Genomic DNA, 26,272 nt, shown 5'->3' on the forward strand with positions numbered 1-26,272 from the left:
TATATATATATATAAATATATATATTTTTTTATAGATTTATATATATATATATATATATATGTATATATATATATATGTATATATACATATATATATAAATGAAATCATTTAAACAGAATATTATTTACTGCATTATTTAGGCTTACCATCAGACTCAACTAATTGCTTTATGAACCTCTCATAGTGTCACCTACTGTAGGATGTCTGCTCTTTAGTTATAAAGAAAATATTTGTTTACCTGTATTTCTCTTTTTCCCTTAACATGAATTATGTGAATATTTTTAATCCATTCCATTCAATGCAGTATTGGCTTGCCATGCATTTGTTTAAATATGTATCAGCTATCTGAGTTCTCAGACTTTACTAATCTTCCCTTCACTATAACTTTACACAAATACAGTTTAGGGTGTCTTTTTATTTTTATTTAAATATTATGCTTTGCATGAAACAGACTCTTAATTTTGTTCAGCCATAATGTGCAGACACACAAAATAATGTAACAAGTCACAGAAGCTTCCATTTCTTAAGCTGTTCAAAAGTGTGTGCTTGATAGCTGTCTTCCTTAATTTTAAGCATATAAGGGGTCATTTTAAAAATATGTGCAGAAGTAACAGCGAGTTAATAATATTGGTCATTTGTCACTAAAATACATGCTGGACATTCACTTGAGAGTGCAAACACCCTTCACCCCATTCCACAAACCTCCACTGTGAATAGGGTGTGAAGCTTGACTGACTTCAGCTATCTTGTATGTGCAGTTATAATTCTAAAAAAAAAGAAATGACTTTCCTACAAAACTACTATGCTAATAAATATTTCCTGGCTACAGAAGTTGTCTGCATGTAATTTAAATAACTACCTAACTTAATGCAATGCTAAATGGAATCGTGAAAATGCAAAGATTTTCTTTCTTTCTGTATAACTGCATGAACAAGTATAATAACTGTACTCTTGTAGATATACATCTGTGATTTTCAGACATATATATGATTATTGCTGCACCACACAATAAAAGAACCAAAATACGAATAAAACCACCAGCTAGTATTCCAACACCAAGGATTTAATAAAACAAACGGTCTAATGTCTCGACTCTTGCAAGCCTTCAAGGAGTATATTATTTACAAATCACAACCTGCCTAAATACATATACCAATCAAACAATTAAACAATATAATCTAATGACATCACAACTTAATTAATTCATAAAACTAAATAAAACATTTCCAGTTAACTTCATCGTTCATGCCATTGGGTGACATAGTGTTACATTTTAGAATATAAATTGATTCTTTCACCAATAGTTTATTCTTGATAATTTTCATCATTATACAGTGTAATTTGTTCTAAAACAGTACCTTTAAGACCATCACTATTGCCTGCATTCTTTATATTAAAATGGTTAGCTATAGCACTTTCCCTTTTATTTCTGGCTGTATCTCTAACATGTTCTAATAATCTTGTTTTAAAAGAACTTTTGGTTTCACCTATATAATATTTTTTTACATTTACATCATATATATATGATTATTATCTTATTCAAGCATATCTTAAATTTGAATTTATAAAATTATGTTATCACATTGGGCAGGATTCACGAAGGCTTGCACGGAGTGTAAGAGACGTGTAAGACTCCATGCAAGCCTCACGATCCAGGAACAGCCCGAAACTCCATGTAAGAGACCAGCTAAAACGTCTCTTACACGGATTGGGCGTGGATATGCTAAATACCTCACTTGCAGCCGAAAGGCATGCAAATGAGGTAGAGTAGCGATCCACGAAGCAGAAAGCAGCCCATGTAAGAGCCGTTTTAGCTGCAGAAATGTACTCAGTTGACAACTGAGTACGTTTCTGCAAAAATCACAATGGAGCCATGTCAGCTCCAAATAAAGGGTGCATATGCGTCAGGCAGCATGCCAATGGCCAAATATGTGGCCATTGGCAAGGTACCCCGATGCAAATATGAAAAATAAATTATTTTTTTTCGGTGATCGCCGATGTTTAAACACAGCACAGCCCCGTGCAAACGGGTTGCGCTGCATAACACAAAAATGAAGGTTCTAAACCCACAAATGTGGGTTTTATGCAATACATGGATTTACAATACAGGGACCAGCAGACCAAAAACAACATGGCCACCGTTTAGTGGTTGCTAAGGGGGGAAGCTGAGTCTAAGAGATGTAACTAAGCATTAGTAGGTAATCTGATGTAAATGAGTGTTAGGATACTGAATTCCACTGTCACACAGCAAATGAGCACATTCTGAGTAGTGTAAGAGATACATAAGGGGGAAGAATAGAGTAGGAGATAGGTGACATCACAGGGGGGAATGGTAGAAAGAAATGCAGTTCATTGGAGGTCAGTGTTACATGACAGATGTCAGACACATATCATGGAAAGAGGAGTGCCACAAGATAAGCATGGGAAAGTCAAGAAATGGAAGGTGTACACTGTTGCTTACACCAAAGTTTCTTGTTGGGCGTGCATGCGCACGTGTGCACGCCATGAGGCATGGGTAGGGCAGTGTGTGCGCGTGTAAGACAGACTGAGCATGTGGGAGCCTGTTGGCAGACTTGTAAGACTGTTTGCACTGGTGTGCGCGTGTTTTAACTCTAAGCAGATTTTGAACCGTTTAAGCCTGTGTGCGCGTGTGTAAGCCACTGTGAGCGTGTTTCTGCTGGTATGCGCATTGCTCCCCCCTGAGGAAACAGAAAGGTAAAAGGAAGCAACAGAATTAGTAGGAAGCTAGCAGGGAATACTGCTGAAGCTAGCAGGTGAAAACAATTAGAAGCAGCCAATTACACAGGCAGAATAGTAGCTCAGCCGAGCACGTAAAACTCTGCAAACAGCAGTGCAGGATGTTTCTGTCAAGAGACACTGCAAGACAGGAGTAAGCTATTAGAAGTGAAAACTGAAAAAGCTGAACTCAGAGCAGAAATGCTAGGGGCTGCCATAGCTGTCATAAGGAGACATAGGCGACTTGCTGAGGGTGGTGACAATGCAGATGGTGCCAGACAACCCACAGTGAGGAGACGGAGAAGAGTGTACAGGCCCAGGGTCACCTAGCACGGGTTACATGAGCTGGAGATAGTAGAGCGCTATAGAGTGGACAGAGACCTCCTGCAGAAAATTGTTGAGCTGTGCAGGCCACGCCTCACACACAGAACCAACAGAGGGGAACTCATCCCAGTGGAAACCAAGGTATGTGTTGGCATAAGAATACTAGCAACAGGTACCTTCCAGAGACCAACTGGTGATATGATGGGGATATCACAGGCATCAGCCTCCAGGGTACTGCACCAGTTCCTGGATGCCATGTCAGCACATGTTGGTGATCATGTATATTTCCGCAATGCCCGTGAGGTATTTGCCAGCAACATGCATCTCTTCCAGCAAATATCGGAATACCCTGAGGTAGTGGGTGCAATAGACCACACGCACATATGCATCAAAGCACCAGCCGGTGAGTGGGGTAGGGCCTACATTAACCACAAGGGCTTCCCCTCCATCAACTGCCAGGTCATGTGTGATGCCCAGGGCATAATAATGAATGTGTGTGCTGGCTGCCCTGGGAGCTACCATGATTCCCATATCTGGCATTTGATGCAGCTGTACCAGACATTTGCCAATGGGGACATCCCACCCGGACACCTATTGGGGGATGCAGGTTATGCACTGGAGCCATGGCTGATGTCACCCATCAGAAATGCACACACACCTGAACAGGAACGCCATAATGAGGCACACGCACAAACACATAATGTAATAGAGCGTGTGTTTGGCCTGCTCAAGTCATGGTTCCAGTGTCTGAACACATCTGGTGGAGCCTTGCAGTACTCACCAACTACATGTACCCAAATTGTCATGGTATATGCTATGCTACATAATATGATCTTGCGAAAACAGCTGCAGCAGGACCAGCATAGGGCCGGGCCTAACAGCCCCCCACCATTGCCAAGGCCATCACAGGCTGAGCGTGACTCGGAGGAGGAACAACCTGAGCCTGCCCCAGTAGGCAGAAGGAGGCATGCCCAGTATGCCCTGGCCTTGGCAAAGAGGCAACGCATAGCACATGCACTGGCTCAGTAGGAACCCTGGGAATGATACCCCTCTCTGACTCACTCATTTAATAACATGGATGCCTAAAATGACATAACCTGCTCTCAAACATGTATAGGGAGAATAATATGTGCATCCGACAGAGGCAGCCCTGCAGCACCACCTGAGGCATGAATGCCATGTGTTAAGTAATGTAACACCATGTAGTATATGCACACTTGAAGACCCTGACTAACATCCTACCCTCACCAAGCATGATGCCACAATATGACAACTGGATGACCAATTGCAATAATTGGCTAAAGTATTGCAGTTAGTCAAAGGGGATCCAATGTGTGCCAGCCTGGGATGACATGCTGAGCATGACATTATGCTCCAGCTACTAGGGGTGGCGTGCACCTATCAGTCCAGGCCTCATGAATACTGGCACAGGCTTTCATTACCCACAGCGTGCCCTGAATAGGTAAGGCTCAAAACACAAACCCACCTCCATAGGTACCACAAGGGATAAGAACCTAGATGTAATGCTACCCAATGCCAGAAGTCTAAACACAAGATGCGTGCAGTGTAAACTCACCCAGTATGGAGAATGTTGATATCTGTCCTGTAACAGAAAACTGGGTCAAGGCTCACAACAGCACCCTAACCCTACCAGGTTACACCTCATACTGTGCTGTACAGCCTCAAAACATGGAACAAGCTACAAAAGGAGGGTGACTAGCAATAATTGTCAAGGATAACCACACCCCCATGTTGGTACCACAACAAGAAGCAGCATGGACTAGCCATGGTCAAGTAACAGTGGCTAAAACTGCTTCCCAGTGCATAGCCTGCTACAGACTATCGTCCCAACACCAGGAACTGCACCTGGCCTATGTTGGAATACATGAATATATGAATATATCAAGCCCCCCAAACCACATTATATTGGTTGACTGAAAATACACAGACATAGACTGAGAGCATTATACTAGCTCCAACACTGTAGGACAAAAGTTCCTAGAATCCAACAGTAATGCCACACAACACCAGCAGTCTCACTGAGTATGTACACCAGGCCGGTATGACACTGACCGTTTGCAGCATCCTACCCTCACCAAGAATGATGCCACAGTACAAACACAGAATGATCAGCTTTAACAAGTGGCACAATTACTGCTGTCATTCCAAGAGGATCTAATGTCTGTCTGCATGGGATGTCATGCCTGACAAGCCATGCTGCTGTTCCAGGGATGGCTTGCACCTGTTACCCCTGGGCGTCTGGATATTGGATAAGGCATTTGCCACCTCCATAGAGCCTTACATAGGCAAGGCTGAAAAGACTAACCCACCACCCTAGAAAACATAAGTGGTAAGAAACATAAGGGTAATGCTGACCAATGCCAGACGTGTAAACTGCAATATGCATGCTCCTGAGGCCCTCCCCAGTATGGAGAACATCGATGTCTGTGCAGTGACAGAAACCTGCTGCAAGCCTACTGACAGCACACCAGCACTACCAGGTTATACCTCATATCATGCGTTATGGCCCCAAAACCTGGACCAAAACATAAAAGGAGGGGGAGTATCCATATTTAGCACAGACACCCATACGTCCAGGTAAATGACAATGCACAAAGCATCGGAGACCACCCATGTGCACCTAACCGTAGGCAAAACTGCTGTACAGTCTGTAGCATGCTACAGACCACACTCTCACACACAGGAACCCCACCCAGATGTCCTGAAGACACTGGACAGTATGAATGTCCCACCAAATACCAAACAAGCTACTCACAAATTACCACATAGGTGATAAACCATTATATATGGAAGGAGTAATCAGGGACCTAGGGACACAAGTGGACAGTAACCTGTTATGTGACACTCACATTGCCAATGTGGCTAGGAAGACTGTCTATATTGGACACCGTATCATGAAAGGATTCACATCTACGTCAACAGAGGTCAGTGTGCCCCTGTACTGTTCTCTTATCAGACCCATAATCTAGTGCAATGCCTCATTTGGGATGTACCTTACCTGACACCTGCAGCAGTTAGAAAGACCTCAAAGGTACCTCACCAAGAGGATAAAGGGTCCCAAATATATGTCATATGCTGCTTGGCTGTAGACAACCCAGCTGAATGCAGGCACATACTGCCTACACAGAGGCATTGTATGTCTGTTGTACAAGGCCATGTCCAACACAGGAGTAATGGACATGCTCCACCCTAGAAAAATCAAAGCCATTGGAGCTGTGAGAGTGAGAGATGTCAACCTCAACACATAATGAAATAGGATGTGCTGGAGGGACAGATACATAACCCAGAGGCACCCCACACCCTGGAACAGAATCCCACTCCATGTTAGGCAGAGCCCCTCACTGACACTCTTCAACAGGAATCTTGCCAAGTGGATGGATGATCGTAGATGTATATTGGGGGTCTTCACTGTGTCACGTCCAGACAGAGGCACAGTAAAGTAAATCATAAATGGCCATAATATTCACATAGCAAGGGGTGGCGAAAGACACACACACTCTGGCTAGGCTTACAAATGCCCTAGGGTGGATATCCTAGTATGAACCTATGAACCTATGAAGATACAAATTGTACAGGACACTAAGGATAATCACAAGGCTTACTCAACTGATGGTAGGAACCATGTTGAGAATTCACAGGTATGCTCTGAATCACACAAATATTACAAACAATATACCAAACACACACACATATTGCCAACATACAACCTGACAGGGGCAGTGCAAACCCCTCCCCCCCAGAATGCAACATATCTCTCCCAGCAGACTGCTGGCCCCCTGACATTGCAGATGCTGAGGTAACAGCCAACATCTACAAAGCAAAACACACAGCAGCAATGGTATGAGATGGTGTCCTGGGCTGAGTCCAACATGGACTCCAAGAAGAATGGAATGCCAAATCACACTACTGCTCAATGTCAGCCTTACCAGAGGATATGTACCCAAAGAGCAGTGCACAACAACAGTGGTCCTTCTCAACAAAGGTGTTGCCTGAATGGATACTGCAAACTACCACCCCAGAATCCTGACAAGCTTGGTCTGCACAGCTATGGAAAGGATCAGCATGTACCGCAGACATAAAGATATTGGGGACCTACTGACAATGGACCCTACCCAGTGTGGCTTTCTTAAGTGCAGATCCTGCCCCTAAACATGTTTGACTCATTTGAAACAGTCATTAAGGTTATTGATGAGGGCAATGTGGTTCACACAGCGTAGCTGGACCTTGCAAATGCTTCCATACAATACCCTACGTGTTCATTATACATATGCTCACCAGCTTAAATATAAACCCCTATGTCAGTAGAGGGGTTGCAAACCAGACCAAGGACAGAACTGACATGGTCAGACATGCTGCAGCCATGCAGACTACAAACCAGATATAACTGGCATCCCACAAGGCTTTGTCCTGGGACCTCCCTCGTTTGGTATATATGTCCCATAGGTACAGGCCAACATGAAGGACTGTGTCTGAACATGTATGCAGAGGACTACAAACTGCCCACCATATCTGACCCTCCAGCTGACACAAGCATTCCACAAAAGGGCCACATAGAAACAGACAACTGGTGCCATAGCCATGTCAGCAAGCTAATGCAGAAAAGTGTATAGTCAACCCCCGTGGATATACAGTAAGTGCCCACCAGTTACCACATAGGTGTTAACCCATTACGTACCTAACATGTAATGAGAGACCTGGGGACACAAGGTGATAGATATCCTGCATTGGACAAACATGTGGCTGTAGTGTTCACAGAAACATACCATATACCCACCTAATCATGAAGGTTGTCAGATCTAGATAAGGGAAGGTCAATGTGGCTCTGCAGTTATCCTTCATCAGCGCTACAATTGACTACAATAACCCCTGTGGGATGTACCTCAGCAGACACCTCCATCAACTGTAAAGCCCCCTACAGTACCTCACCAGGAGTATCAAAGAGCTTGAACAGATGGCATGTGTTGCCTGATTAAATAAACTGCAGCTCCACACACTGCCATACTGCCCACCCAGAGGCAAGCTGTGCCTGATGTATAAAGCCATGTCCAAGCTGGAATCAATGAACATGCTGCACCTTGTACAATCTGAATGGCAGTGAGCTATGCAGATGAGGGACCTGAACCCCAGCACTGACATACATAGGACAAGCTGTACTGCATGATCCATAACACAGAAGCCACCCCCACTCATGAGTAAACTCCCAGTACAGGTTATCCATAGAGTCACTCATCAATTCTCCTCAAGAGGAATCGTGAGGAGTGGATGGGAGATGGTAGGTTTACCCTGGGTATCACTGTTATGTCACAGGTAGACAGAGGCACAGTATACTAACCATGACATGTCATGGCAAACTCCACTTACAATGTGTGTCGAAGGACAAACACACTCTCTGACTAGCATTGGAAATGGCCTAGGGCACATCGCTACTGTTTGCCAATGTGCACCTATGTTGTGGAATACACTACCAATGTTGGACAAGCCTGGTATTAGTAGTTCATATCTGAACATAATGCAACATGTAAAAATCCAAGTCCAAATGCAGGGCTGCTTTCAGTTGAGATAGGAACTCACTCTATACATAAAATAATCACAGTCCAAACACAAGCGTGATATTCCAATGGCAATAAAATGAAAGTAAAATGTTCCAACAAGTCAGTTCATAAAACAAACATAAAATTTATTTAAACGAGTAAGCGCTTTCGCCAAAGGCTTCTTCAGACTCTTAAAACAAGGACAAACACCATGAACAACCTTTTTAAAAACAACCAATACTCATCATTGGTTAAGTCACATCACATGTTCTATTCATTTAAAGGTACAAGGGCTGGTGTAATATTTACCATGCCAGTGAATCTATTGCACTTATAAAATCATAAAATATGCATCAAGATTTATAATTCAATACATTTCAAGGATATACATGGTATACAACAAAACCATATATGAAAGTATATTGTACTGAACTGTAAACAATGTTTCAGTACGATCATGCATGAGTTTAAACTCAGCGCTTTCAAAACATGTTCGTTTCATTGGGGTTGAAGAACAACGAATATGCAGTTATCACACAAGCTCAACTGTTAACAAATAACTGCCTTGAGTGAAATTTCAGTGCCATTAGAACATGCTCGTTTCATCCGGATTAAAACAACGTTAATGCAAAAATCGTGCTCTCTCAACACTTTACATATGAACTAGTTCAATAGTTAGAAATCTGTCTTAGATGAAGTTTCAATGTCCTTAGAACATGTTCGTTACATCAGACTTAAAACAACATAAATACAAAGATCGCACTTTTTCAATACTTTACATTACAACCTGAGTGTCGATTCTTTCACATATAAAATGTTCATAGCTTTTCAATTGCTTACATTAGAACATTCTCGTTTCATCAAGTTTAAAACAACGTTAATGCAGAGTTCGTGCTCTCTCAACACTTTACATAAAAACTAGCTCAATAGTTAGCAGATATCTGCCTTAGATGAAGTTACCATGTACTTAGAACATATGCTACATCAGACTTAAAAATAACATAAATACAAAGATCGCACTTTTCAATACTTTACATTACAACCTGGGTGTCGATTCTTTCACATATAAAAGTTCATAGCTTTTCAACTACTTACATTTAAAAGTCAAACTCATTGTGTACAATCAGCTTACTGCGCGTGTTAACCTAACTGTATGTAAGATGCAGAATGCGGTAAGACGCTACTATGCGTGCATACGTATTTGTTGATTCGTAAGGAATCATATAAACATTCAGTGGTTAATTCGCCGTAAACTTACGGCATTGGAATTGTTTAATCTGTAGGAAACAGATGTTGTAATAATATACAGCCTGCTAGAAGGTATATTACTGAATTTCATAGACATGTAAATACAAGTAAATATCAAGATATATAAAACTGAAACGTAAAATTCAAAAAGCAATAATAAATGAAGTTATAATTAAGTATAGACATTCGGACTGCAGCGCATAAAGTCTTAAGGTCTAAAACCTTAATCGAAGCAGTACTTTAATACAATCACAGTAAACCAAATTTCACTGTAACATATTGCGCTTTATGGACTAAGCAGCATCTACAACCAGAGTGTATACATTTAAAATTATTATTAAACAGTCTAGGGTTCTATTTGTTATTTTTAAAAAATTAAAAAGTTAAAAATATATATATGTATAAATATATATAAATAAAGCCCATACACAGTCTGTTGTAAAATCAAGTAGCATATTGTGAAATTAGTTTAGGTATTATTACCATAATATTTAAGTAATATTTCTCAATAACTTAACACCCAAATAATAAAAAAGGTTCCATAAGTGTACTGAAGAGAAATATATCACAAAGATACCTAGAGTACTGAAACATCTTAATATGTAACTATGCTCTTAGTCAAGGAATAATGAAACATAGTGTTTGCTGTATAGATGTGTTACCAATATCTAAGTAGAATATAGGCTTGCTAGTATGAATTATAGGTCTGGTATATTCACTAGTAAGTTCTCAAACCTATTTAAAGCCACATATAGTCAGTGGGGACTCATATCATCTCCGTAACCTCCTACTTTTTAAAAATGGCTTTAAATGTACTTTGTCATTTAGGCCAGGTGGTCTATCAGATCTCATCCTAATAATCCATCTTGTTTCTTGTTCTAATGTTCTATTTATTAAATCACCACCCCTGAAGCCTTCAAATACACACTGAATAACACAAAATTTAAAGTTATGAGTGATGCCTGCCAATTTTTTGTCTGGCTAAGGCATTAGTTTCAGTACCCACTCTGATGTGGTATATGTGTTCCCTAATCCTTTCTTTAAGTGACCTGTTAGTTTTCCCTATATAGTAACTATTACATGCTGAACAGGTTGCTATATATATCACATTCTTGCTCTCACAATTTGTATTAGTTTTAAAATTATAAATACGTCCTGTGGTAGGGTGTTCAAAAGTAGTTTCTTTGTTAATATATATACATTGATTGCAATGACCGCAAGGTACGGTGTTCCTATCATCTATTGCCCTACCTTTTGATCGATATTTGGGTCTACATAGAATGCTTTTCAAGTTAGGAAGATTTTTATAAGCTATACTTGGTGCCGGGCCTACTATCTCACTAACTTCCTTGTCTGATTTCAGAATTCCCCAGTGTTTGTACATAGAACTTTTCAACTGTAGATCCAACTTACTAAAAGTGAGATTGGCTCTCACATCAGTTACCGTGGATCTCACAGTACTTGTCGATGCTTCTTGTGCCATAAAATAAGGTTTCGCAGAGCTAGGTCTTAGACTATCCACTAAATTAATAGTATCTGATATTTCTTTTTCTTTATATCCTCTCTCTAAAAATCTCTCCTTCATATCATTGATACCTGTGGAGTAGTTCTCTTGCTGTGAGTTTAATCTGGATACTCTCATAAATTGTCCTTTAAGGACATTTTTGAAAACATATCCAGGATGCATACTCTGTCTATGTAATATATTATTCCTTTGGCATTCTTTCCTATAAATCGTTGTGTTGATCAAACCATTACTCATCCTAAATACTTCTACATCCAAATACGGTAGACTACTAACTGAAAAGTTCATTGTGAACTTTAGAAAGTCCATGGTATTGTTCAAATATGAAACAAAATTTAATAGGGAGGACTCATCTCCCATCCATATAAAAAAGAGATCGTCCACAAAACGACAATACATTGCAACGTATTCCTTGTAGACAGGTTCTCAAAAAGGTAAATGTCTTCCCATCTTGCCATAACCAAGTTGGCGTAGCTATTGGCACAGGATGTGCCCATAGCTACGCCATCCTTATAAATATATGACTTCTTGAAATGCAAAGATATTGTTAGTCAGAATAGTCTCAAGTAGTAAGGCTGTTAGGTCAACTTTTTTAACCGAAAAATCTGAGTGTTCTTTCAAGTATTCAGTAATTAATCTTATACCAATATCATTGGGGATTACAGTAAATAAGCTAACTACATCAAGTGTCACAAAAAAATAATGCTGCTGTTCGCTCAAAGAGTGAGTTTGGGAGTACAAATCCAAGAGAAATTGTTTACTATCTTTCAGAATTTTCTTATTTTCACTGACCAGTGGTCTTAGTACACTTTCTAAATAAATGGAAAGAGGCTCAGTTAACCACCCTGACCTGCAACAATAGGCCTGAATGGTGGATCTTTGCTGTTCTTATGGACTTTAGGAAGTCCTTGTATGATCGGAATGGTGGGATTTCTCACCTTTAGGTATTCATAAAGTTCTTGTGTTATATCCTGTGACATCACTAAATCATCTAGAGTATTATAAACACTAAAGACCATCTCATTCAAATTGTCTTTAGTTAATTTAGTATATGTGTTTCTGTCTTCAAGCATCTGAAACATCTTGTCAGTATAATGCGTGTAATCCATGATGACTATAGGGCCACCTTTATCTGCTGGCCTTATTACAATAGAGTTATCATTTCTTAAAGAATGTACAGCTTGCCTTTGTTTATAATTCAAATTACGTCCATGTTTCGATATTACTTTCTCCTGGTAAGTTCTATATACATCTTCTTCTAATACATTCCCAAACACTTCTATAGTTGGATGTAGTTGAGGGACAAAAGTACTGTTTGGACGGTGTCTATTCATTTCCATGCTGTTATCAAATTGACCAAAATCTAGTCTAAGTTGTAATTTGCGAATATACATTTTTGTTTCTATAATGGTATCTACCAAGTCACACCTTTTTGTGGGAATAAAACCCAAACCTTTACTCAGAACCTGCTCTTCATATTCGTTTAACACTCTTCCAGATAAATTCATAATTAACGATTTTGCCTCCCCCACATTTTCTTTATTGTGGGGCCTGTTACTTCCTGGTCGTCTATTGAACCTTTCCTTTTCTGTCTCCCCCTGCTTGTCGACCTCCTTTTGTCCAAAAAATGATTTTGTGCTATTGGGAGGGGGGCAGGAAGTCTGCTTGAGTTTAAAATCATACTTTTGGATTTTGGTCTGACTACGGCTGCACCTGATCTCTGTACATCGGTTATGCAGCCTGTTAGACTCTCCCCTAGATCAATGTGTGTCTCTGTACCATTACTTTGTGTCCGAGAGGGACTGTTTGTCTCTGTATCTAGAGTATTAGGTTCTGTAGGCTGCTGTTCAGGCCCTAGGTTCTTATCTAAGTTTAGTGTACAGGAACTATCACTCTGTCTGTTTTCTGGAATCAAATTATTTGATAGTCTGCTCTCTGTAGTGTTATTATATAAATATCTGTCAGAATTATTTATGGGTGTTGTTGACGCAACACTCCCATAGCTTTCAGTTATGCCTAAAGATTTCTGGGGCATTTTTGAATCATTGTTAGAGTATAAATTTGAAGGTGTTTCCCTAGGCCAGGTGAAAACATTGTTATTTTTAAAATCACGTAAATCCCTAACAATTTTTGTTTTCTTCTGGTCTAACATCCGTTTTTCTAAATACAGTACATCCTCTATGACTTTCCTTAATTTATCCATGCATGTTACATTATCACCATACTTACATTCAAAATCTTTAAATAAATTGTTAACAGTCATTCTATGTCTCTCTTCTTCAGGCAGGTGAAAATCAATTAAGAGCTTCATATAACTGAAGCTTAACTCTAAATTCAACTGTTGCCAACGGTATAGAAGGTCTGGCAATGAGGTACCAGATGTAGGCATCTTTAATATTCGTAGCCCACGAGGTATAATACGCTTATTTAAACAAACTTCAAAATAATGTCTCTGAACCTGTAATTTAATTAGTTTAGTAAAGACAGTCTCCAGCTCATGTAGGTCTTTGGAGATATCCAAGTTACTCACATCAAAGTGGTTGTCAGTCTTTCCATCTACAACTGGATTGAAGTCCATTAGTAAATTTGTATTTCCAGAAACACATGTCTTAAATCTGTCCAGGACACTTGAAGTATGTTCTAAAACGCGTGGTACATAAGGCAGTTCAATATTTACATTACTTTCATTCGCCATCCTCACCTCCTGCAGCGCTGACAAACCAAATAACAATAGTAAAAATCCAAGTCCAAATGCAGGGCTGCTTTCAGTTGAGATAGGAACTCACTCTATACATAAAATAATCACAGTCCAAACACAAGCGTGATATTCCAATGGCAATAAAATGAAAGTAAAATGTTCCAACAAGTCAGTTCATAAAACAAACATAAAATTTATTTAAACGAGTAAGCGCTTTCGCCAAAGGCTTCTTCAGACTCTTAAAACAAGGACAAACACCATGAACAACCTTTTTAAAAACAACCAATACTCATCATTGGTTAAGTCACATCACATGTTCTATTCATTTAAAGGTACATTCAAATTGTCTTTAGTTAATTTAGTATATGTGTTTCTGTCTTCAAGCATCTGAAACATCTTGTCAGTATAGTACGTGTAATCCATGATGACTATAGGGCCACCTTTATCTGCTGGCCTTATTACAATAGAGTTATCATTTCTTAAAGAATGTACAGCTTGCCTTTGTTTATAATTCAAATTACGTCCATGTTTCGATATTACTTTCTCCTGGTAAGTTCTATATACATCTTCTTCATATATCTGGTATGTGTACGTGTTATTCCAGGAACCAACCACATTACAGCAATCTGCCCAGTGCACACAGTTAAATGACTACATAGACATATGTGATATAGTGGATCCCTCCCATATGCAAACATCTTCCACAGATACACACATTGTTCATACAAACAGGGAATGCTATGGCAATAAAGACCTGCAAACAGTCTAACAGCAACAAATAATGTGCATCTGACAATTAAACATATGGGTGTAGAGGTCAACACTAGGCTGTTTGCCCTAGGGAATGACAGCTTAGTCAGAGTGTGCTTGGCGTCTGCCTCCCCAGTACAGTAGGCTACTGTGCCACTGTAAAGTAGGTCACATAAGGCACCGTGTGAGGCTAGTGTGCTCTGCCTCTGTCAAGCAGGGACACAGTGGAGATCCCAGGGTTTGAATGTGCTAAGCCACATCCATGTTGTTGGTGTGTGCTGGAAGAGGGTTGCTGAGGACTTCTAACAGTAAGTGGGCATCAATAACAGACTGAGGGGAGCCTTATCTGCATTGTCTTGACAATTTCACTGTCAACACTGTGTCGTGATGATTATGTGGGATTGAAGTGTCATGCCTGTACTGTTCAAAGATGTCCTCCCTCTGTGGGCTACTGCTCTGCAATGTATTAGCTCACTCTGTCTGTTGGACAGCTCATATATGGCTGGTGTACACCTGACAGGTGTCCTGTTGTGGAGCAGTCATGGGTATATTTGGGATAGCATGATCAATGCAAACCTTCCACATGCTCATAGAATGCAATTGTCAAGGATTATGCAGAGTTGTCTGTATACTCCCCCAGCATGGGTCCTTTGAAGTCTTCCACCCCAGTCTTCACAAGTGTAAAGTCTGCTTGTGATAAATACAGTTTGGTTGCAGTGACAACCTTGCCTGGAGGTGGGGATGGGATATGGATGTCCAGGGAAAGGTGGGTATGGTCAGATATCAACAATGGTGGTCTACCACTGGTGTGGAACAGTGAGTACCCATGTTGCAGATGGTCAGGTGCAATATGTATTCCCCCTTGTGGCTGTGGTGAGTGGTTCTGCCATAGCACATGGACTCACAAAATGTAGTGGCTGTAGGGTAATGTTGTAGAGGCCTGAGTAGTTCCCACACACAATATGCCTGTACCTGACGTTAACAACTGGAATGGTGTATGTGAACACCTGCATATCCTGGCACTGTTCCCAGGGAAGCAAAGTGTGTGTCCTGGATGTGGGAGGGGTGTTCTGGACTGGTTGTGTTGTGTGTTACAGGTCCTGTGGTCATGAAGCATGGTATAGAACATATCCTGCCAGTGCGATGTGCATATCTGACCCTGAAGTAGGTGGCTGCAAATGCATATATATGCTATCCCCCACCTGACAGGTAGTACTAGATGTACATACCTCTGTTGAAATAAAGATGTCAGCACCCTATAAATACTGCAGGTGCAGAATAAATGCCCAATATTTCGGATAACGCGCTCTGCTAATGCGTCTCCCTCAAATGTCATAATAAAGTTAGGTAGGGGTTTGAATCCTGTAAATGCTCAGCGTGTGTGTGTGGGTGACTGGGGTTGTTGTGTGTGCAAGTCTGTGTGAGGGAAATGTTCCCTTTGGCAACTGGGAAAACACACTACAGGATGCACATTCCCCTTTCTAAACACTGATGATGTCAGCACCCTAAAAGTACAGCAGGGGAAGAGAAACTTCCCAGTAAAGCGAATAGCGTGCTCTGCTAATGTGTCCATTTCGAGTGTCATAACATAGTTAGGTAGGGGTTTGAATTCTGTAAATGCCCAGTGTGTGGGGAGGGGGGTTAGTGTGTGTGCAAGTCTGTATGAAAGCAATGTCCCTTTTGGCAACTAGGAGAACACACTACAGGATGCACATTCCCCTTTCTAAACACTGATGATGTCAACACCCTATAAGTACAGCAGGGGAAGGGAAACCTCCCAGCAATGCAAATAGCGCGCTCCGCTAATGCGTCTCTTTCAAGTGTCGTAACATACTTACGTAGGGGTTTGAATCCTGCAAATGCCCAGTGTGTGTGGAGGGGTATTAGTGTGTGTGTGCAAGACTGTTTGAAAGAAATGCCCCTTTTGGCAACTAGAAGAACACACTACAGGATGCACATTCCCCTTTCCAAACACTGATAATGTCAGCACCGTATAAGTACAGCAGGGGAAACAAAACCTCCCAGTAATGCAAATAGCGCACTCTGCTAATGTGTCCATCTGGAGTATCATAACATAGTTAGGTAGGAGTTTGAATCCAGCAAATGCCCAGTGTGTGAGGAAGGAAATTAGTGTGTGTGCAAGTCTGTCTGAAAGAAATGTCCCATTCCCCTTTCTAAACACTGATGATGTCAGCACCCTATAAGTACAGCAGGGGAAGGGAAACCTTCCAGTAATGCAAATAGTGCGCTCCGCTAATGCATCTCTCTCAAGTGTCATAACATAGTTAAGTAGTGGTTTGAATCCTGTGTGTGTGCAAGTCTGTATTTAAAGAATGTCCCTTTTGGTAACTAGGGGAACACACTACAGGATGCACATTACCCTTTCCAAACACTGATGATGTCACCACCCTATAAGTACAGCCAGAGAAGAAAGTCTTCCAGTACTTCAATTAGCGCGCTCTACTAATGCGTCTCTCTTAAGTGTCATAACATAGGTAGGTAGGAGTTTGAATCCTGCACGTGTGTGTGTTTAGATGAGGGGAGTTTGTTTGTGTGCAATTCTGTTTAAAAGATATGTTTTCTTTGGCAATCAGGAGAACACACTACATGATGCACATTACCCTTTCCAAACACTGATGCTGTCAGCACCTTATAAGTACAGCCGGAGAAGAAAAACCTCCCAGTAATATGAATAGCGTGCTCTACTAATGCATTTCTCTCAAGTATCATAACATAACTTAGGTAGGGGTTTGAATCTTGCAAATGGCAAGTGTGTGTGTTTAGATGAGGGATGTTTGTGTGTGTGCAATTCTGTATGAAAAATAGGTGCTTTTTGGCAATCGGGAGAACACACTACATGATGCACATTACCCTTTCCAAACACTGATGATGTCAGCACCCTATAAGTAAAGCCGGAGAAAAAGAACCTCCCAGTAATACGAATAGTGCACTCTGCTAATGCATCTCTCTTAAGTGTCATAACATAGTTAGGTAGAGGTATGAATCCTGCAAGTGTGTGGGGGTGTGTGTAATTGCAAGTATAAGAGAACAGTTCCTTTTGGCAACTACTACAATACACCAGATGCTGCATATTCCCCCAGTAAACACAGGTGATGTCACCACACTATAAGTACAGCCAAACAGGGCAAATCACCCAGTAATGCAATTAGTGTGCTCCGCTACTCGGGGGGGGGGGGGTAGTAGGGTGTGTGTAATTGCAAGTGTGAGAGAACAGTTCCTTTTGGCAACTACTACAATATACCAGATGCTGCATATCCCCCCAGTAAACACAGGTGATGTCACCACACTAAAAGTACAGTCAAACAGGGCAAATCGCCTAGTAATGCAAATAGTGTGCTCCACTTCTGAGGAGGGGGGGTAGTAGGGTGTGTGTAATTGCAAGTGTGAGAGAACAGTTCCTTTTGGCAACTACTACAATACACCAGATGCTGCATATTCCCCCAGTAAACACAGGTGATATCACTACACTATAAGTACAGCCAAACAGGGAAAATCGCCCAGTAATGCAAATAGTGTGCTCCGCTACTCGGGGGGGGGGGTAGTAGGGTGTGTGTAATTGCAAGTGTGAGAGAACAGTTCCTTTTGGCAACTACTACAATACACCAGATGCTGCATATTCCCCCAGTAAACACAGGTGATGTCACCACACTATAAGTACAGCCAAACAGGGCAAATCGCCCAGTAATGCAAATAGTGTGCTCCGCTACTGGAAGGGGGGGAGTAGTAGGGTGTGTGTAATTGCAAGTGGGAGAGAACAGTTCCTTTTGGCAACTACTACAATACACCAGATGTTGCATATTCCCCCAGTAAACACAGGTGATGTCACCACACTATAAGTACAGCCAAACAGGGCAAATCGCCCAGTAATGCAAATATTGTGCTCCGCTACTGGGGTGGGGAGGTAGTAGAGTGTGTGTAATTGCAAGTGTGAGAGAACAGTTCCTTTTTGCAACTACTACAATACACCAGATGCTGCATATTCCCCCAGTAAAGATAGGTGATGTCACAGCACTATAAGTACAGCCAAACAGGTCAAATCACCCAGTAATGCAAATAGTGTGCTCTGCTACTTGGGGGGGGGGGGGTAGTAGGGTGTGTGTAATTGCAAGTGTGAGAGAACAGTTCCTTTTGGCAACTACTGCAATACAGCAGATGCTGCATATTCCCCCAATAAACACAGGTGATGTCACCACACTATAAGTACAGCCAAACAGGGCAAATCGCCCAGTAATGCAAATAGTGTGCTCCGCTACTAGGGTGGGTAGTAGGGTGAGTGTAATTGTAAGTGTGAGAGAACAGTTCCTTTTGGCAACTACTACAATACACCAGATGCTGCATATTCCCCCAGTAAACACAGGTGATGTCACCTCACTATAAGTACAGCCAAACAGGGCAAATCACCCAATAATGCAATTAGTGTGCTCCGCTACTGGGGGGGGGGGGGTTTGTAGGGTGTGTGTAATTGCAAGTGTGAGAGAACAGTTCCTTTTGGCAACTACTACAATTTACCAGATGCTGCATATCCCCCCAGTAAACACAGGTGATGTCACCACACTATAAGTACAGCCAAACAGGGCAAATCGCCTAGTAATGCAAATAGTGTGCTCCACTTCTGGGGGGGGGGGGTAGTAGGGTGTGTGTAATTGCAAGTGTGAAAGAACAGTTCATTTTGGCAACTACTACAATACACCAGATGCTGCATATTCCCCCAGTAAACACAGGTGATGTCACCACACTATAAGTACAGCCAAACAGGGAAAATCGCCCAGTAATGCAAATAGTGTGCTCCGCTACTCAGGGGGGGGGGTAGTAGGGTGTGTGTAATTGCAAGTGTGAGAGAACAGTTCCTTTTGGCAACTACTACAATACACCAGATTCTGCATATTCCCCCAGAAAACACAGGTGATGTCACCACACTACAAGTACAGCCAAACAGGGAAAATTGCCCAGTAATGCAAATAATGTGCTCCGCTACTGGGGGGGGGGTAGTAGGGTGTGTGTAATTGCAAGTGTGAGAGAACAGTTCCTTTTGGCAACTACTACAATACACCAGATGTTGCATATTCCCCAGTAAACACAGGTGATGTCACCACACTACAAGTACAGCCAAACAGGGAAAATCGCCCAGTAAGGCAAATAATGTGCTCTGCTACTGGGGGGGGGGGGTAGTAGATGCAAGTGTGAGAGAACAGTTCGTTTTGGCAACTACTGCAATACACCAGATGCTGCATATTCCCCCAGTAAATACAGGTTATGTCACCACACTATAAGTACAGCCAAACACGGCAATTTGCCCAATAATGCAAATAGTGTGCTCCGCTACTGGGGGGGGGGGAGTAGGGTGTGTGTAATTGCAAGTGTGAGAGAACAGTTCCTTTTGGCAACTTCTACAATATACCAGATGCTGCATATCTCCGCAGTAAACACAGGTGATGTCACCACACTATAAGTACAGCCAAACAGGGGAAATCGCCTAGTAATGCAAATAGTGTGCTCCACTTCTGGGGGGGGGTAGTAGGGTGTGTGTAATTGCAAGTGTGAGAGAACAGTTCCTTTTGGCAACTACTACAATACACCAGATGCTGCATATTCCCCCAGTAAACACAGGTGATGTCACCATACTATATGTACAGCCAAACAGGGAAAATCGCCCAGTAATGCAAATAGTGTGCTCCGCTACTGGGGTAGTAGGGTGTGTGTAATTGCAAGTGTGAGAGAACAGTTCCTTTTGGCAACTACTACAATACACCAGATGCTGCATATTCCCCCAGTAAACACAGGTGATGTCACCACACTACAAGTACAGCCAAACAGGGCAAATCGCCCAGTAATGCAAATAGTGTGCTCCGCTACTGGGGGTAGTAGGGTGTGTGTAATTGCAAGTGTGAGAGAACAGTTCCTTTTGGCAACTACTACAATACACCAGATGCTGCATATTCCCCCAGTAAACACAGGTGATGTCACCACACTATAAGTACAGCCAAACAGGGCTAATCGCCCAGTAATGCAAATAGTGCGCTCCGCTACTGGGGGGTAGTAGGGTGTGTGTAATTGCAAGTGTGAGAAAACAGTTCCTTTTGGCAACTACTACAATACACCAGATGCTGCATATTCCCCCAGTAAACACAGGTGATGTCACCACACTATCACTACAGCCAAGCAGGGCTAATCGCCCAGTAATGCAAATAGTGCGCTCCGCTACTGGGGGGTAGTAGGGTGTGTGTAATTGCAAGTGTGAGAAAACAGTTCCTTTTGGCAACTACTACAATACACCAGATGCTGCATATTCCCCCAGTAAACACAGGTGATGTCACCACACTACAAGAACAGCCAAACAGGGCAAATCGCCCAGTAATTCAAATAGTGTGCTCCTCTACTGGGGGGGGGGTAGTAGGGTGTGTGTAATTGCAAGTGTGAGAGAACAGTTCCTTTTGGCAACTACTACAATACACCAGATGCTGCATATTCCCCAGTAAACACAGGTGATGTCACCACACTATAAGTACAGCCAAACAGGGCAAATCGCCCAGTAATGCAAATAGTGTGCTCCGCTACTAGGGGGGGTAGTAGGGTGAGTGTAATTGTAAGTGTGAGAGAACAGTTCCTTTTGGCAACTACTACAATACACCAGATGCTGCATATTCCCCCAGTAAACACAGGTGATGTCACCTCACTATAAGTACAGCCAAACAGGGCAAATCACCCAATAATGCAAATAGTGTGCTCTGCTACTGGGGGGGGGGGGTTTGTAGGGTGTGTGTAATTGCAAGTGTGAGAGAACAGTTCCTTTTGGCAACTACTACAATATACCAGGTGCTGCATATCCCCCCAGTAAACACAGGTGATGTCACCACACTATAAGTACAGCCAAACAGGGCAAATCGCCTAGTAATGCAAATAGTGTGCTCCACTTCTGGGGTGGGGGTAGTAGGGTGTGTGTAATTGCAAGTGTGAGAACAGTTCATTTTGGCAACTACTACAATACACCAGATGCTGCATATTCCCCCAGTAAACACAGGTGATGTCACCACACTATAAGTACAGCCAAACAGGGAAAATCACTCAGTAATGCAAATAGTGTGCTCCGCTACTCGGGGGGGGGGGGTAGTAGGGTGTGTGTAATTGCAAGTGTGAGAGAACAGTTCCTTTAGGCACTACTACAATACACCAGATGCTGCATATTCCCCAGTAAACACAGGTGATGTCACCACACTATAAGTACAGCCAAACAGGGCAAATCGTCCAGTAATGCAAATAGTGTGCTCCACTACTAGGGGGGGGGTAGTAGGGTGAGTGTAATTGTAAGTGTGAGAGAACAGTTCCTTTTGGCAACTACTACAATACACCAGATGCTGCATATTCCCCCAGTAAACACAGGTGATGTCACCACACTATAAGTACAGCCAAACAGGGCAAATCGCCCAGTAATGCAAATAGTGTGCTCCGCTACTGGGGGTAGTAGGGTGTGTGTAATTGCAAGTGTGAGAGAACAGTTCCTTTTGGCAACTACTACAATACACCAGATGCTGCATATTCCCCCAGTAAATACAGGTGATGTCACCACACTATAAGTACAGCCAAACAGGGCAAATCACCCAATAATGCAAATAGTGTGCTCCGGTACTGGGTGGGGGGTAGTAGGGTGTGTGTAATTGCAAGTGTGAGAGAACAGTTCCTTTTGGCAATTACTACAATACACCAGATGCTGCATATTCCCCCAGTAAACACAGGTGATGTCACCACACTATAAGTACAGCAAAACTGGGCAAATCACCTAGTAATGCAAATTGTGTGCTCCACTACTGGGGGGTTAGTAGGGTGTGTGTAATTGCAAGTGTGAGAGGACAGTTCCTTTTGACAACTACTACAATTCACCAGATGCTGCATATTCCTCCAGTAAACACAGGTGATGTCACCACACTATATGTACAGCCAAACAGGGAAAATCACCCAGTAATGCAAATAGTGTGCTCCACTACTCGGGGGGGGGGGGGGTGTTAGTAGGGTGTGTGTAATTGCAAGTGTGAGAGAACAGTTCCTTTTGGCAACTACTACAATACACCAGATGCTGCATATTCCCCCAGTAAACACAGGTGATGTCACCACACTATAAGTACAGCCAAACAGGGCAACTCACCCAGTAATGCAAATAGTGTGCTCCGTTACTGCGGGGGGGGGCTAGTAGGGTGTGTGTAATTGCAAGTGTGAGAGAACAGTTCCTTTTGGCAACTACTACAATACACCAGACGCTGCATATTCCCGCAGTAAATACAGGTGATGTCACCACATTATAAGTACAGATAAACAGGGCAAATATCCCAGTAATGCAAATAGTGTGCTCCGCTACTGGGGGGAGTGGGGTAGTAGGATGTGTGTAATTGCAAGTGTGAGAGAATAGTTCCTTTTGGCATCTACTACAATACACCAGATGCTGCATATTCCCCCAGTAAACACAGTTGATGTCACCACACTATAAGTACAGCCAAACAGGGAAAATCGCCCAGTAATGCAAATAGTGTGCTACGCTACTGGGGGGGGGGGTAGTAGGGTGTGTGTAATTGCAAGTGTGAGAGAACAGTTCCTTTTGGCAACTACTACAATACACCAGATGCTGCATATTCCCGCAGTAAACACAGGTGATGTCACCACACTATAAGTACAGTCAAACAGGGCAAATCACCTAGTAAGACAAATAGTGTGCTCAGCTACTGGGGGGGGTAGTTTGGTGTGTGTAATTGCAAGTGTGAGAGAACAGTTCCTTTTGGCAACTACTACAATACACCAGATGCTGCATATTCCCCCAGTAAACACAGGTGATGTCACCACACTATAAGTACAGCCAAACAGGGCAAATCGCCCAGTAATGCAAATAGTGTGCTCCGCTACTGTGTCTATTACTACTGTCAGAGCACAGATAGGTATGTTTTGGTAACCCACAGCTGCCACTTGTGTTTGTGTCACACAACATGCCCATGTGTGGGTTGTTGTTCATAACAATGCATGACATTGCTTAAACCAGCAATGGCAATGCACACATGATGTATGTGTGTGCCACATACACTTATATACCTGTGTCCTTCAATAGTTCCCATGTCTGACATGTGCCCCAAGTGAATAAATGGTATTTGCACTGCATAACATTATGACTGTGTCTTACTGTGCAGGGGCTGCATGCGGTATGTGTATATACAGTGTGAGTTGTATAAGGTATCATTCTAACAGTGGGGGATGCACATCTTGTCTGGGCCATATAGTCTACATGTAGTCGATGAACAGGTGCTGCATGTTCCCACCTGTCGTGGGTGTGGTAACATGTTGTTTCACTGCAATTCAGTGACTACATGCTGGGAACCTTTCAGCTAGTGTGTTGTAGCTACAGTAATGCTCACACACAATGTCCGGCTGGATGCAGTCCAGCCATATAAAGACATATGTAGAGACCTTCATATTCCCAGTGTTGTTAGGAAGGACAGGTGGGTTTCCTGTGTATGGGAGGGTTGTGTGTGCCAGGCTATGAACCAGAAGGCAGTCCAACACACTGTTAGCTGCACATGATAGGCCCTGATGCTTTCTGGTATGCCAACAACCTGGAGGTGTGTGTATCTGTGGTGCCTTGAGATACCTCCCCCCTGTTCATGTGTGGTACATGTGTAGGGGACGACAGGCATGGTATGAGGTATAACCTGGCAGTGATGGGTTGCACCTGTGAGCTGTGAATTAGGAATCTGTTACTGCACAGATATTGCAGTTTACCGTGCTGAGGACAGTGTCCAGTGCATGCATCTTGAGGTGTACACTGCTGGTGTTGTGTAGCATTACTGTGAGTGTCCTCTCCCGTGTGATACCCACGGAGGTGGCTATGTAATCTGAGCCTTGCAGCAAAAGGCACTGTGTGTGTATCAAGTGGCTTCGCCAATATACAATGGCCCATGGGTGACACATTCAAGCTGCCCCTCACAAATCATTATGGCTTCCCTAACATGTAAGCACTCGCTGACAGCCATTGGATACCCTATGAATGGCATTGGAGATTGAGCAAAATGTAGACATAGAACACCCTTCCTACATATTGTGGTAGCATACCTGGTGAGGGTATGATGGCAACCAAGGTCAGGCTCATACCAGCCCATGCCACATGCTGAGAGAGCCCTTCTATGTTCCCTATCATGTAGTCCAGGGAGGTACGTCTCATGTCATCCATAGTGGCATGGACAATGACTGAGTCATATGTGTCCATGCCTCTGACTGACCTGTATGCATGTGTTATGTGGTGGACCATAGTGCCCTACGGGCATATCACTGTGACCTTCACCATGTACAGCCTGTTGAGCGGGACCCCACTGCACCACCAAGAGAGGTACCTGACACATCTGTAGCAGGTGTGTTGTGTAGCCCTACAGGCTGTGAGTGTTTGGCACACAGGATGTGTGTGCCATGTGTGGCATGTGCTCTGTTCTGACTTAACGTATGCCTGTGTGCCAGCTGCGGAGGTGTGTGATGCTCAGGCAGGATGCTATTCTGAGGCTCCAAGTATGCCCCGGTGTGTTCATGTGTTTGGATTGCCGTCAGTGCAGGTCTATGTCAGACTGATATCATAGTCACTGTAGTATGTCATGCCATCTGACAGGGTATGGCAGTACTGGGTTCAGAGTGCTCAGTCCCCAGATTGGCTATGTGGTTGCATCTCACACATGTGTTGTATGTTCCTGGCCAGGGGAGAAGGTTGACTGCATACATGTGGCAGCTGTGACATTGCCACATGACTCACATATACCACAACTGGACCATAGAGGTGATTCACAAGTTACCTTTGCACATGCTACCATAGTAGTGTGATTGCCATGGTGATTACCAACACATAGGGCCAATGGGGAACAACATACTGAAGGTGAGTATGTGTGGGTGTACTGCTTCTGATGTCATAGTGCTGGCATTTATGACTGCACATGTGGGCAAATGTCAGGTAGGTCATATGCAATGTGTCACAGGCAACGTACATGTGAACAGGACAGACAGTGACGTTCTGTCAAGTGAGACATTGACATACGTATAGTACGCTATGCAGATGTCACTAGGAATCCACAGAAGCTGTGTAAATCTGCATTGCAGGTGGAATCTGTGTTCCAGGGAACCTCAAGCAAACATGCATGCAAACAAAGCTACAGTAAGCAGGGCTGGAAGTAGTCCATTGTACAACAAAGAAGGGGTACCACTTCCAGTAGGTAACAGTGCAAATATGCAGGCACTATAAACATGTACCCAGGAATGCACAGCTCAGATGTCCATGGTAAATCTGATATTATTTAAAATTTAATTTAATTTAAATTAAATTGGTACTGCACACATATCAACATGCGCAAACATCCACATTGCATAGTCGTTGTGGGCAACATGCCACCATTAGTGTACATGTCCAT

Source organism: Protopterus annectens, chromosome 3.part1 (assembly GCF_019279795.1).
Source record: "Protopterus annectens isolate FY-2018-M chromosome 3.part1, PAN1.0, whole genome shotgun sequence".
NCBI classification, from domain to species: domain Eukaryota; kingdom Metazoa; phylum Chordata; order Ceratodontiformes; family Protopteridae; genus Protopterus; species Protopterus annectens.